Source organism: Rhinolophus sinicus, linkage group LG07, assembly GCF_036562045.2.
Source record: "Rhinolophus sinicus isolate RSC01 linkage group LG07, ASM3656204v1, whole genome shotgun sequence".
In the NCBI taxonomy this organism is placed as follows: domain Eukaryota; kingdom Metazoa; phylum Chordata; class Mammalia; order Chiroptera; family Rhinolophidae; genus Rhinolophus; species Rhinolophus sinicus.
Genome location: NC_133757.1, coordinates 99,439,945 through 99,453,514, shown reverse-complemented (window position 1 = coordinate 99,453,514; position 13,570 = coordinate 99,439,945). Strand labels below are relative to the sequence as shown.

At 45.1% G+C, this 13,570-nt stretch overlaps 1 protein-coding gene across 6 annotated transcripts in view; it reads right to left on the bottom strand.

The window, feature by feature from the left end:
• The window catches only part of ZNF395 (zinc finger protein 395), a 53,437-nt gene that overhangs the window by 29,412 nt on the left and 10,455 nt on the right, over positions 1-13,570 (bottom strand). For 3 of the 6 annotated variants that reach the window (XM_074338353.1, XM_019733192.2, XM_019733194.2), the window contains one exon: positions 13,169-13,347. The gene's annotated coding sequence lies outside the window, so the exon portion shown is untranslated. The other 3 variants (XM_074338354.1, XM_019733196.2, XM_019733198.2) reach the window with 3 other exon arrangements.

Here is a 13,570-nt window from a genome sequence, read left to right as displayed (position 1 = left end):
CAAAGGGATGTCCCAGAGCCATTTCAGTTCTTCTAGCTGAGGATTCCAGCTCTCCAACACACACACACACACAAACACACAACACACACGCGCGCGTGTGCCAATAATGGCAGCTCTTGCCCAATCACACTCATTCCACACCAGGCCTAGCTGTCTGTGCCTCAGGCTCTCCCTTCTGGAGATGGGGATTCCCAACATTAATCAGGGTCCCGTGGACTACTGAGAAGGAAGAATCTGAATGCCCCATTAGACAGGCTCCAAAATATCACTGACTCCGTGGGACCACCTAACCACATAGAATGCTGATTTTTAAACACACACCCCCTCCATCTCTTCAAAGCGCTATGGATAAAGTCCTCAGAAACACAAAACTCTAATGTTAAGAACCTAACTAGTAGGCAAAACTAGCCTAGGATATTAGAAATCAGAACTCTGGTCCTTCTGGTTAGGGGGAGGATAATCTGGAAACGGTCACGAGGAACATTTCTGGGGTGATGGAAATGTTCTGTCCCAAATGCATTTGTCAAAACTGATTAACCAGCGCCCTTAAGATCTGAGCATTCCATTGTATGCAAATTATACTCAATTTAAAAAAAGAACTACTCAAACACAGTTTCTCTGCTGGCTGCAGCAGAACTTTGAGCTGTCCTATCAGACATCTGAAATCTCTGTTGTGCTATGTAAAGAGCACAGAGTACCATGGCGACAGTCACCATAAAAATAGATAACAAGATTAAAATGGATAGAGGACACATGAATTTAAGAACGGCACACCAAGAGCAATTCATTTCTAGCAGCAGCAGAAAAAGAGAAAGAGGAGAGAGAGGGAGTTTTTCATTCCCCCTGCACTTTGAAAAACAGCCACTGAATGTGGCTGTTTTTACTAAAAGTGTTTTATGACTTCCCAATACTCCAAGGACAAAAAAGGCTGAAAAGTGTTACTTCTTATTGTATTTTGCTTTAAAAGAAAATAAAAATAAAAAGCACAGGGTAGCCTAAGTTTTTCCCATACCCACTCTATGTGGCTCAGGGAACCGATTAGCAATTCAACAAGCAGAGCTGATGTGCCATATACACACTGTGTGGGTCCCAGGTTTACTGGGCCCTTTTACTGGGCGCTAAAAGAGAACTGGGCCCTTTATCACTGGTGCACAAAGATTTCCAACTCTAGTTCTAAATAACTGTATTTAGAACTATAAAGTTCTGCCTATATTTTTGACATACTTCTAAAACTAGATTTATATTTATATTTTGACATACTTCATTCCCTAGGTCGTGAACCCCAAAACTGCTTTACTCTATGTGAAGAGCAAGCACTTTCTTGCCTAATGCTGATTTTTCAAATGCCAAAATGTGAGTCTGAATCACACAGAGACAGAAATCATGTTACGATGTCTCCTGAAGATGAGATAAACCTCTATTCTCTTTGCAGAGCTCTCTAAGAAACATTTGCTACGTGATTTAGCCCTAGCAGTGTCCTCAACAGCAAAAAAAGTCATCCAAAAATATCAGGAAGAAAATCTAAAAAGTTTAACTAATCAGAGTGGAGTCTAAATAAACCATATATGTAAGTACACTTTAGGCAAAATTAAACTCAATCTAATTTTCTACATGTAAGCTAAAAATAACAAAAATGAAAAATTTTAAACTCAAACCACAAATTTATTGTCCAGTGTAAAGTGAATATATGCGTTCCTGGAAAATCCCAGTCAAAAGTTTCTTGGGGCAGCCGGATGGCAAAGTTGGTTAGAGTGCGAGCTCTGAACAACAGGGTTGCCAGTTTGATTCCCACATGGGCCAGTGAGCTGCGCCCTCCACAACTAGATTGAAGACAATGAGCTGTCGCTAAGCTGCCGGAGGGGCAGCCAGATGGCTCAGTTGGTTAGAGCATAAGCTCTCAACAACAAGGTTGCTGGTTCCATTCCCACATGGGATGGTGGGCTGCACTCCCTGCAACTAAGATTGAAAACAGCGAATGGACTTGGAGCTGAGCTGCGCCCTCCACAACTAGACTGAAGAACAACTTGGAGCTCGTGGGCAATGGAGAAAAATACTGTTCCCCAATATTCCCCCACTTAAAAAAATTAAATTAAAAAAGAAAGTTTCTTTAAATTGATCCATCCCTCGTTCTCTTTATCACTAAAACTACAGAGCAATCGCAAGGCTCACTATCATCCCCGGTGTCAGGCTGGCATGTACCATGCTATACACGGTGATGCAAACTTGCAGTGAGGGTCATGAAGTAGGAAGGAAAGGTCAAGGGCACTCCCAGGTCCTCCGCAGCTAAGCAGAGGACCCACCATTCAATTAAAAGGTCCCCATCTTGATTCACTCATTATCCTGACTAGAATTGGCTAATACACACATCAGTCTTCTATGTGTCAATCTATTTTATTTACTGTTATTTGACATTTCCACCTAACCCCCACCTTCTCGCTTTTCCTAAAGACCAAATTCAATTTTCAATAGCCCTGGGGCTGCAAATTGAGTCCTGACACACCTTGGAATAGTTCTCTTCATCCTTTCTAAAATGACCCCAGAAGGGTCCCTTGAAGATGTTGGGACTCATTTATAAACATGTTTGAGAGAGCTTACGTGACGATGTTGACTCAAATACTATGCAACTAGAGGTATATCCCCTACTCAACATTACCTTTCAGTTTTCAAATCACCTAATAACCTGACTCTAAGAATTGGAAAGGACTTTGGATTGGAGGTCAGCCTCATTCCTGTCCTTCTCTTCTACAGTATCCCTAATCAATAGCATTCAGCCCAACTTGAATACCTCCAGCAATTGGAAGCTCACTACTCCATGAGCAAACATTTCCACTGGACAGCTCTGCCAGCTAGAAAATCCTTTTTCGTATTCAACTAAATCTGCTCTCCTGGTCTTTAGGGTTCAAAAGAACCTTAAAAGTCATCAGCTTCAGTGTAATCATCCTACAGGTGAGGAATCTGAAGCTAAAGAGGACAAAGCAATTGTCCCATCCACTGGTATACTCCATACCAGGAGCAACAAGGAACAAGTCCACTCTTTCCTACGCTTGATAACTATGAAAATGTTTGAGGGCCAGCCCGGTGGCTCAGGCTGGTAGAGCTCCATGGTCCTAACTCCGAAGGCTGCCGGTTCGATTCCCACATGGGCCAGTGGGCTCTCAACCACAAGGTTGCTGGTTCAACTCCTCGAGTCCCGCAAGGGATGGTGGGCAGCACCCCTTGCAACTAAGATTGAATGTGGCACCTTGAGCTGAGCTGCCGCTGAGCTCCCAGATGACTCAGTTGGTTGGAGTGCATCCTCTCAACCACAAGGTTGCCGGTTTGACTCCCGCAAGGGATGGTGGGCAGCGCCCCTGCAACTAGAAATGGCAACTGGACATGGAGCTGAGCTGCACCCTCCACAACTAAGATTGAAAGGACAACAACTTGACTTGGAAAAAAGGCCTGGAACTACACACTGTTTCCCAATAAAGTCCTGTTCCCTTTCCCCAATAAAATCTTAAAAAAAGAAAAGAAAAAAAAAAAGGCCTAAATCAATGGCTCTCAAAAAAAAAAAAAGAGAATGTTTGAAAGCACCAGGGTGTACCCACCCCTTCAATGTGCTCCAGTCATTCCTGTTTCTACATCACCCTGGTCTCTTTCCTGGAGGTGGTCTTGCTATTCATGTTTCTTTTTTGGCCCCGCAGTGGTCCAAATGTCACCTGACCAGCAGAGGTCATTAAAACGAGATCCTGGTTTGGATTAATGCATTTCTGATCCAGTTATGAACTGGATTCAATTTGTTAAAAAGCCTCATCCTAACAGAGCTCACATTAAACTCACGAACAATAGAACAATCTCAAAACTTTTTTCCTACATGATCTGCCCCCCCTTCTCAGCGTGCCTGGAATACCACCATGCTTGTGTGTTCACCTGTCGTCTGCCCCTTTCAACTGGATCAACTTCAGGTGAGGAGCTGAGTTTTATTTTGTGACTTCAGTGCCTAATACAGTGCTTGACACATAGCAGGTAGGTACTCAAGATTAGTCACTGAATAAACCATCTACCTTTACCCCATCCTGTCCTTGAACAATAAAATGTTTTTAAAATAGCAGTGTTCAAGAGAAATGAAAAGACAAACCACAGACTGAGAAGATGTTTGCACATCTGATAAAGGACTATTATCCATAACATACGGTGTGATCAAACAATATGGGGAATGTTTAAATTTTAAAAAATGTACTACAGTAAAAGACACATTGCCATTAATCCCCCTCAAGATACTCCCCCTCGCTTCAAACACACGTATCCCATCATTCTTGCCACTTTCTGAAGCAGTTCTGGAAGTCCTCTTTCATGAATGTCTTTACCTGTGCTATCGTGGCTGCCTCGATGTCCTGAGTCATTTTGACTTTGGGGAAGAGCCAGAAGTCATATGGTACCAGATCCAGTGAATAAGGTGGATGAGGGCACACCATGTTTTTACTTGACAGAAATTGCCATATACCAGAAGCAATGTGCGACACAGAGCGTTGTGATGATGGAGGATGATTAACGGCACACCTTAAAACACACCTTCTCTCAACCGTAGCTCACACCCAATTGACTGCTCCAAATAAGTTGAAACTTGTCACACACTGTTACTAAGGTTCAATAAGCCACTTCACATATTGAAGATCCCTGACTTTCCATTGGATGGCACTCGGCAGCAACATTAGCTGTATTTTGTGATCACAATGGAAACGCTCCGTGTCACATATCACTTCTGTTACGGCAATTTCTGTCAATTAAAAAGACTGCAGTGTGTTTTTATCCACCGCATTTACCAGATCTGGCACGATGTGAGTTTTGACTCTTCCCCAAAGTCAAAATGATCATGAAAGGTGAATGTCTTGAATCCATTCAGGACATCGAGGCAGCCACGACTGCACAACTAAAGACACTCACGAAAGAGGACTTCCACAACTGCTTCAGAAAGTGGCAAGAACAATGGGATAGTGTGTTCAAAACAAGGAGGAATATTTTTAGGGGATTCATGGCAATGTGTCTTTTACTGTAATAAAAATTTTTTTTATTTAAACATACACCGTATTTTGTGATCACACCTCGTATACAAAGAACTCTTAAAACTCAACAATAAGAAAATAACCTGATTAAAAAAATGGGCCAAAGACCTTAACAGACACTTCACCAAAGAAAACATACAGATGGCAAAAAAAGCACATGAAAAGATGTCATCCCATGTTTAGGGAAATGCAAACTACAACAATGAGACACCACTATACACCAATTAGAATGGCCAAAATCCAGAACACTGACAGCTCCAAATGCTGGCGAGGATGTGAAGTTACAAGAACTCTCATTCATTGCTGGTGGGAATGCAAAATGGAGCAGCCACTTTGGAAGACATATTAAGCAGGTTCTTACAAAACTAAACACACTCTTGCCAACAATAGCACTCCCTGGTATCTACCCAAAGGAGCTGAAAACTTATGTCCACACAAAAATCTGCACACAGATGTTTACAGCACCTTTATCATAATAACCACCAACACTTGGAAGTAACCAAGATACCCTGCAGTAGGTAAATGGATAAACAAACTGTGGTCCATACAAACAATAGAATATTATGCAGCACTAAAAAGAAGTAAAGCATCAAGTCATGAAAAGCCATGGAAGAACCTTAAATGCGTATTCCTAAGTGAAAAAAACCAATCTGAAAAGGCTACTACTGGATGATTCCAACTGTGTAACACTGTGGAAACAGCAAAACTGTGGAAGCAGCAAAAAGATCAGTGGTTGCCAGGGGTTGTGGGGAGGGAGGGATAAATAGGCAGCGCACAGAGGACTTTTAGGGCAGTGACAGTACTCTATATGAAATAATAATGATAGGTATATGTCGTTATACGTTAGTCTAAACTCATAGAATGGACAACACCAAGAGTGACCCTAATGTGAACTATGGACTCTGGGTGATAATGACGTGTCAATGTGAGTTCATCAGTTATAAGAAATGCACCATTCTGGTGGGGGGTCATGGTGGGGGAAGCTGGGCGTGTGTGGGGGAGGGGGATATGGGAAATCTCTGTTCCTTCCTCTTAATTTTGCTGTGAGCCTAAAACTGCTCTAAAAAATAAAGTCTATTTTAAAAATGCATAAAGCAGTGTTTTCCCCACCATGATATACAAACACATTATAGAAAATACTGATAAATTAAAAATGTAAGAAAAAAAGAAAGTCACTCAATTCAATCCATCTAAAAGCAACCAAATTAGTATTCTGATTAAAATTATTAGTATATTTCCTCTGGTCATTTTCTATGTACTTTGTTTTTTTAAGATTTGAAGTCATGTAGATGTACCTTAACTTTTAATAGAAACATTTGCCCATGTTATCTTAAAACCATTCCTAAACATTATTTTTAATGACCACATTATTCCATTATAAAGACACATCCATCAGAATCACTTATGGATTATTTCCAGTCCACTCACACCACGGGATATTTAAGTTGTTTCCAATTTTTCACTCTAGCTTTTTTTTTTTTTTGAACTCTGAATAATCTCTGTGCATAAAACATCATCTATATCTTGGTACGGTCTCAGGTATATCTCCAGAAGTGGAGTTACCTGACCAGAATGTACAAACATCTCAATACATTACAATTACAATTCACATTTTAAAAACTACATCAAACTTTACATTATCTCTTACTAAATTTATTTTTTAAAATTTAGGCCCTCATTCTGGATGATTTTGAACCTTGATTTATCTACTAAATAAGCAATCCCTCCCACCTCTGGGCCATCAACAAAGCTGACAAACATACCTTCTGTATCTTCACCCACAACACTGGAAAAAAAATGAACAGCTCAAAGCCAAGAATAGAACCCTATGGCACTCATTTTCAGACCCCCTTCCAGGCTGACTCAGTGCCACTAATTAACAGCTTTTGCCTATTAATAACACCATGAAATTAAATTAATAACACCATCCAGCCCACATTCTACCACTTACTTAATATGGACCATCCCTCACATCTTATGTGAAATACTTTCCTATGAAGCCAAAGTACACCAAAGCTGCTACATCATTTCTCTAATCTAGTAACCAATCGACCCACCCTCTAAAACAGAAAACGGGGTTCATTTCATCCAATTCAGCAGACTTCTGGTTATCCCTGCATCCTCAGGCCACACATTTTTAAGCAAAAAGCACTTCAGTTTTCACTTTTTAAAAAATGTTACAAAAGCAGTAGTTTAAAATAATCAGATTGTGCATGCTGTGAAAGACGGTGACTTTTACTCAGTCCTTCTCACCTGTAGCTCACTTGGGGAAGCCTAACAGGTGGTTATGGACTCCCAGGGTAAACCCAACTGTCTAAGGACCACAGAGACCTGAACTTATTCACTCAGCTGGTCCCAAGAGCAGCCGTTTTCCAGGAGTCATTTGCATTAATACCTGGACTTGAACCAGTTCTTCCATATTCATTATGAATCTCTGGACCGGAGGCCTACCCCCTGGGGCCATCCTAGGAGTAAGGATATAAGAAATGACACAGCTCCTCTCCTTGCTATTCCTTGATTATTGACTCACAGACCCAAAGCTTCTGAGACTCTAATGTCATACAGCATTTGGCAGCCATGACTCACATCTCACCAAGTTATTACCCCGACATGGTTCTCAGAGGAGACATGCCTGGAGCCACGATCTAACCATGGCAGCCAGAAGGGGAAAATGGGAAGGCTTGACAGATCTTGGGGTCACTAGAAATCTGCCTTACTAAAGAAAACACAGCTCAAAGCCCTCCCTAATTACTACCATTCCAATCATCAGAAAAAGATTGCGAAGTTCCCGCCAGCAGCAACTCAGAAAATGCTGTTGATTTGCCTAAAACAAATCATTTGCATGCAAATATCTTGGATTCCAAAATGTCAGACTCTTCCTACCTGAATCCTCCGCTGGCCACCCAGAGCCCCGACAGTGATCCCAAATGCCCTAGTTTGGCATCAAGTCTCTTGAAAACTCAGGTTGCAAACCCAAAGACCTGCAGGACTAAGGAGGGAATGTAAAGCGACTGGACTGAGGCCACAAGAGCCCTGGGATGATGACGGAGAGACAGACTGGGGACCATAAGGCCTGTCTCTTATCCACAGGGGGCAACCACCACTCACTGGGCCCTAGAGACCTGCCTGTTCTGATTCTTTAAGAGAGTCCTAAAGCCAGAGGTTTTCTGGATTGCTCCCAAGTTTTTAAAACCTTTGGACAGTCCAAATTATAACACACCTGAGGGCTGAACACATTCTTTGGGCCACCCGTTTACAACCCCTACACTACATTTTGATCCTAACCCACCTTGCCAACCTGATTTCTCCCTATTCTCTTACAAGAACCCTCCGTGCTTCACTCTTACACATACCGTGTACATCCCCAACTCCAAGCACTCCCCATGCTCCACCTCCCACCTGTGCAGAACCATGAGACACCCCAACAGGTTCACCCCCAACTTCCTTCTTTATTCCAAACCGTTTTTCCACGCCACTCCAGCATAGGCTGTACACCCCTTCCTCTGAACTGTACGGGTACTTATTTTTCATTTGGGCTTTTAGTCATCTTGCCTTTCTCCTTAATCATAGGTACATCCGAACTCTCCAATTAGCCTAAAACGTCAACCTCTTCCTCATACTCCCTCCTACCTACAGCAATCATATGGGTAGCTCTGCACAGGAGCGCTTAATACTTTCTAGAAGTGAAAGTTCTCTGTATAACTGTGTTTTTCAAACTGTGGGTTATGATCCATTACAGAGGGGTTAAATCAATTTAGTGGGAGACAATAACTATTTTTAAATAAAAAACAGAATAGAAAATAAGTATCAGAGGAGACTGCACCAAGCCAAGGAACGTTGCACTTCATGAACTTGAATTCCATTTTTACATACATGACTGAGTGAACTAGACTGTGATGTAAATTTCATTTCTTAATGTAGGTCACGGTCAAAGCAGTGCAGAAAACACTGTCCTATAAAGAGTAAATTAGCTCAACCACTATTCCATGCAATATTTTTTTGACCGTCATATATTCCCAATAAAGAAAAAATATCTGATGGACACCTTTCCCCACCTTAAGTCAGCTTCCCCTCCTAGTTCACATATCCTGCATCTCAGAGAAGGGGGGGTAGGGAGAGGCTGGCAGGGAGCTAAGGAACTGCAATTAAAATCGCTACTCATTCTGTAACTTTTTAACTTTTTGCAATCATCCTTCAAATACACCAGCCCTCAGATGTTGCAAGTTGAGGCTTTGGGGAATTTGTTCAGCACTATCACCCTAAGTCACCCTAGCAACAAGCAAGCAGAATTCAGAGCTCAGGAAAAACCTCTGCCGGCAGGTCACTGGATCCCTGGAACTGACAACGGTGCAGGTTGGGACAGACCTGGCCCTGGAAAAGGCAATATCCCTAGGCCCAACATTTCCTCCTTGCTCCTTTAGATCATCTAGCTTCTCCCCACCCCCACCCATGAATAGGACACCAGGACTAGCCTAAAAGTCTCAATGCAGAGCAAAATTCACCTTGTTGCAAAACCCAACAATTTATTTCTTTAGCAAATTCCATTCTACTCCCCTCCAAACACCCTCATGGTTAGGAGAATATGGCTAATTCTCCTTGGAGCCTCAATTTTCCAGAATTGTTTTGCCAACTTCAGGTTCAGGTTCATGTGATGCATTTGAATAGCAATACAGGACAGAGCCTTCTAATTCAGACCCTCAGATCCTTTGGAAGCCTTTCCCACACTACACACCCTGGTTTCCCCCCCCCCAATCTCAGGGTTGCAGTGGCTTGCAAGACACCTATGGCAAACACAAAACTTCTCTGCAGCAAGAGTGTCAATTACTTCTCTCCAAAACACACATTTCCGATTTCTCGAGTTACCAACTACAGCAGCTCCAAGGCCCTGGCATGCAATCAATTTCCACAAGGAATTAATTTCCATTCATCTCTTCCTTTCGCCCTGCCCCGTCAACAGATTATTTCAACAGTAATGTTTCTAAAATCCACCCCCTTTTCCATTTCCAGTTATCCCAGTCCAAACCCTAGGCACTCCGAAACTGTAACAGCCTATCTAACTGATTTGTCTCCTAACGTTAGTTTTTAAAACCTTTCCAAATACCCTTTCATGATGTCACTCCCTGGCTCACAAACCTTTAATGTCTCCCCAGTACACATGGGGTAAAGTACAATTTCCCAGTCTGGCTTTCTAGGACTTTCACAATCTCAACCACTGTTCCTCTCCATCTTTATCTACTACTGTTCAGGAAACAGTCCCTGGTCTGACCAAGACCATCTCGTCTCTTGGAAAAGCCAAGTTCACTTGCAGCTCATGGCCCATCTCAAGGGTCTCACCCTTCAGGAATATAGTCCTGGAGATTCCTGCCCATAGCTCCATTCTCAGAACTCCAAGAACACCTACTCTACATCTTGCATTTTAACATTTAATTGTGTCCTATCTTGAGTTTTATTTCACATGCTCAAATCTTTCTGTATCTACCATGAGATTAATAAACCCTGGAGAGCATCATCTTATGTGTATCTTTTGTATCTTCCCTCACTGAGATCACTATTGGAATCTCTCTCCTCTCTGCTAGTTCCTATGCCACCTCTTGCACCTGTTACTTCTTCCTCTCCTGCCTTTGGACCTTCACCAGTGAGTTGTTCTCCAGTGCATAACTTATTTCAGAACTTAGTACTCTAAGTCCATTCCCCAATTCTAACCTTTCCTTTGATATTCCCCCTGTCACCCGGAATCTACAATAATTTAGGCAGCCATAGCACATGAACTTGAATTTGAGCTCTCAAATCACTTACTTCCAAGTGATCAGTAGCCTTTCTAAGGCCCTAGATTTCTCATGTTCCTCTTACCTCCCAGAGAGCCTGGCATGGTGCTAAGAACACAGCAGCCCCTCAAAAGCACCTGTGGAGTTGAACTTAATTGCTATGTTTTCTTGTGTTTCAAGTTTCTTGAGACCTGAACCACTGTTTACACAACACCTTGGGAGGGTGTCAAAAAAGCCTTCAATACCTGTTGATCACTCACTTTCAGGCACACTACACCAGATACACTTTTCTGGAAAGAGGGGTGTAAAGAACGTAGTGGTGGCCTGTAGGCAACCTCTGCACCTGGCAGTCTGGCACCATGAGAACGCCTGCCTGGTGGAAATGTTCCAAAGCCACCAAGAATTGGCCAGGGCTGCCTAAAATCACGGAGGCAGCAGCACCCCCACACCACCTAGCAGGTGGGCTTCTTTATAGATTTCTGAGTCAATCCTAAAGTGAAGGCGCTGCGTCCTGAACTCCAAGGCAGGGAAGAAAATGTTGCCTTTGAAATTGTTTGCACATGACAAACTCCCTGTCAAGGCCCCCACCAGGCACCCCACATGCCCAAAGTGCCAGCTCCAAGAAGGGCCAGGGGCCGCCGCTGAGGAACGGCAGGGTTAAACGGCGCGGAAGGAAGTGGGGGTGGACAGAAGAGGACAGAAAGGGTTGGGGCCAACCCCCGAGGTGGAGGGTGTGTCGTGCCGCGCGTCTCAGAGCCCAGCGCTCGCCCGCCCGCTCGTTGGAGTGGGCAGGAACGCGCGGGGCGCCGGGAGGGCTGGACTAGCGGCCCAGCCGGAAAGGGTCGGGGAGGGGGCAGGTCAGTCTCCGTAGGAGAGGCGACTCCGGACAACCACTCAAAGTTGGGGAGGGGGTGCCTTAGCTAGCACTGGCGGCGAGCGAGATAAACAAGGCGGCGCACGGGAGAGCGGATGGCCAGGCCACCCCCACCCAGCCAGCGCGGGCACTGCCGCAGCGCCCCTGCGCCCCGACCCGCCGCTGCCCCGGCGCACCGGCCTCCCGAACCCTCAGGCCGCCGGCCCGACCCCCGTACGGAGCGTGGGAAGTTCCCGAGCAGCCCCAGTCCCCCGGCTGCAGCGCCGCGAGATCCCCGCGCAGCTCACCTCGCCTCGCCAGCAGCAGTAGCGCGGGCCGGGGAGCTCCCGCTCGGACAGCTGGACTCGGAGCTGCAGCTGCCTCCGCCCCTACCCGCCCACCAGGCTCGGCCCACCGCCCGGCTCCGCTCCGGCCTCCCGCCCGCCCGCCGAGGATCGGTTCGCGCCCACCTGGCCGGCCTACCCTCCCTCTCCGGGACACTGCGCTCACGTACGCGGCCGCGGCCACAACCCGGCCCGGATTCCCTCCCGGGAAGGGAGCGGTGGAGCGCGCCAGCTAGCGAGTGAACGAACGAGACTCGGAGACACACCCCCTCGCCGCCCTCCCCCCGCCCCCGCCCCCCTTTCTCCGCCCCCAGCCCCAGGAGCCGCGCGCGCACGCGGCCTGGCCTCTCATCGGCCACGCGCGCCCCCATTCTCCCCACACACCCACCGCGCGCCCGGATACACACCGCCGACCGCTTGTAGACAGTGGGCGATTAATAAGTGCCCGAGCGACTCCTCGCGCACATGCGCACTTGAACCTGACCGAGTTGTGACCCACCCCCACCCCCACCCCAAAATCGGAACCTAGGCTGCAAGCCCAGAATCAAACTTGAGTGTTCACCTTTTTTCACTGAACCGCCAACCGAACCAAAGTGTCTATCTCTTGTTTTTCCAGGCCTAGCAATGGGACAGGCTTCTCCGAGAGGCCCAGCTCCCCCTAGGGCGGGAAAGGAAGCCAGAAAGCCCCCCGGCGCCGCCGATCAGTGCTTGGCGGGGCGATAGGGACCCAGGCCGTGCAGCTGGGACCTGCCGAGAGCGCGAGCAAAAGCGGGAGAGGGAGCATTGGAATCAACATTTCCATTTTCCTTTTGATTTGTTTTCTTCCTCATTTTATGACATTTTACTTATATGTAGTTGTAAAGTGAGGCATTATTTACTCTTTCTGGAATGGGAGAAAGTTAACTATTAGCTTTCAGCTCTTATGTAAACAATACCAGTTGCTTTTGGCACCGTTAGACTCTGGCTTGTGTATAATTTGTAACAAGGAGAATTGAAGCTGTTCCATTGTGTTGCTCTATGTTTTTCAGAGATAAGACCAGAGGCAGAACGGTCGTGAGGGGCCCCCGTGTCTATTTGTGTGGGTGTATATATATTTATATTTTTAAAAATAATGACTGGAAGAATTCCCCTCCCCATAAAAGTTTTTAAATATTTGGGGCATACTTGTTGCATTTGCAGTTATGCTGTTTTTCTTGCAGCGAGACAGTGGGGAGTGTGCTGGAAAGGACCAAAGGCGTTGCCTGTAGACAAGCCTGGCGTGCAATCCTGATTTAGCTGCTGAACAAGCTTTATGACCTTCCTTCAGCAGGTTCTTTTATCTTTCAGAGCCTCGGCTTCTTTATCTGTAAGATGAAATAAAAATTAAAATTAAAAAAAAAACAGCACAGGTATAGTGCCTAGCTCAGAACAAGTAAGCAATAAATAGTATTTCCCTTCCCCTATCTCACACCATCTGTTAATAAGAAAATAGCAAAAAAGAACCAAATTTCTATAGGACATTGGTTCTCAACTGGGGGTAATGTCTGGTGACATTTTTGATTGTCACAAAGGGGCTAAGGGAGGCTA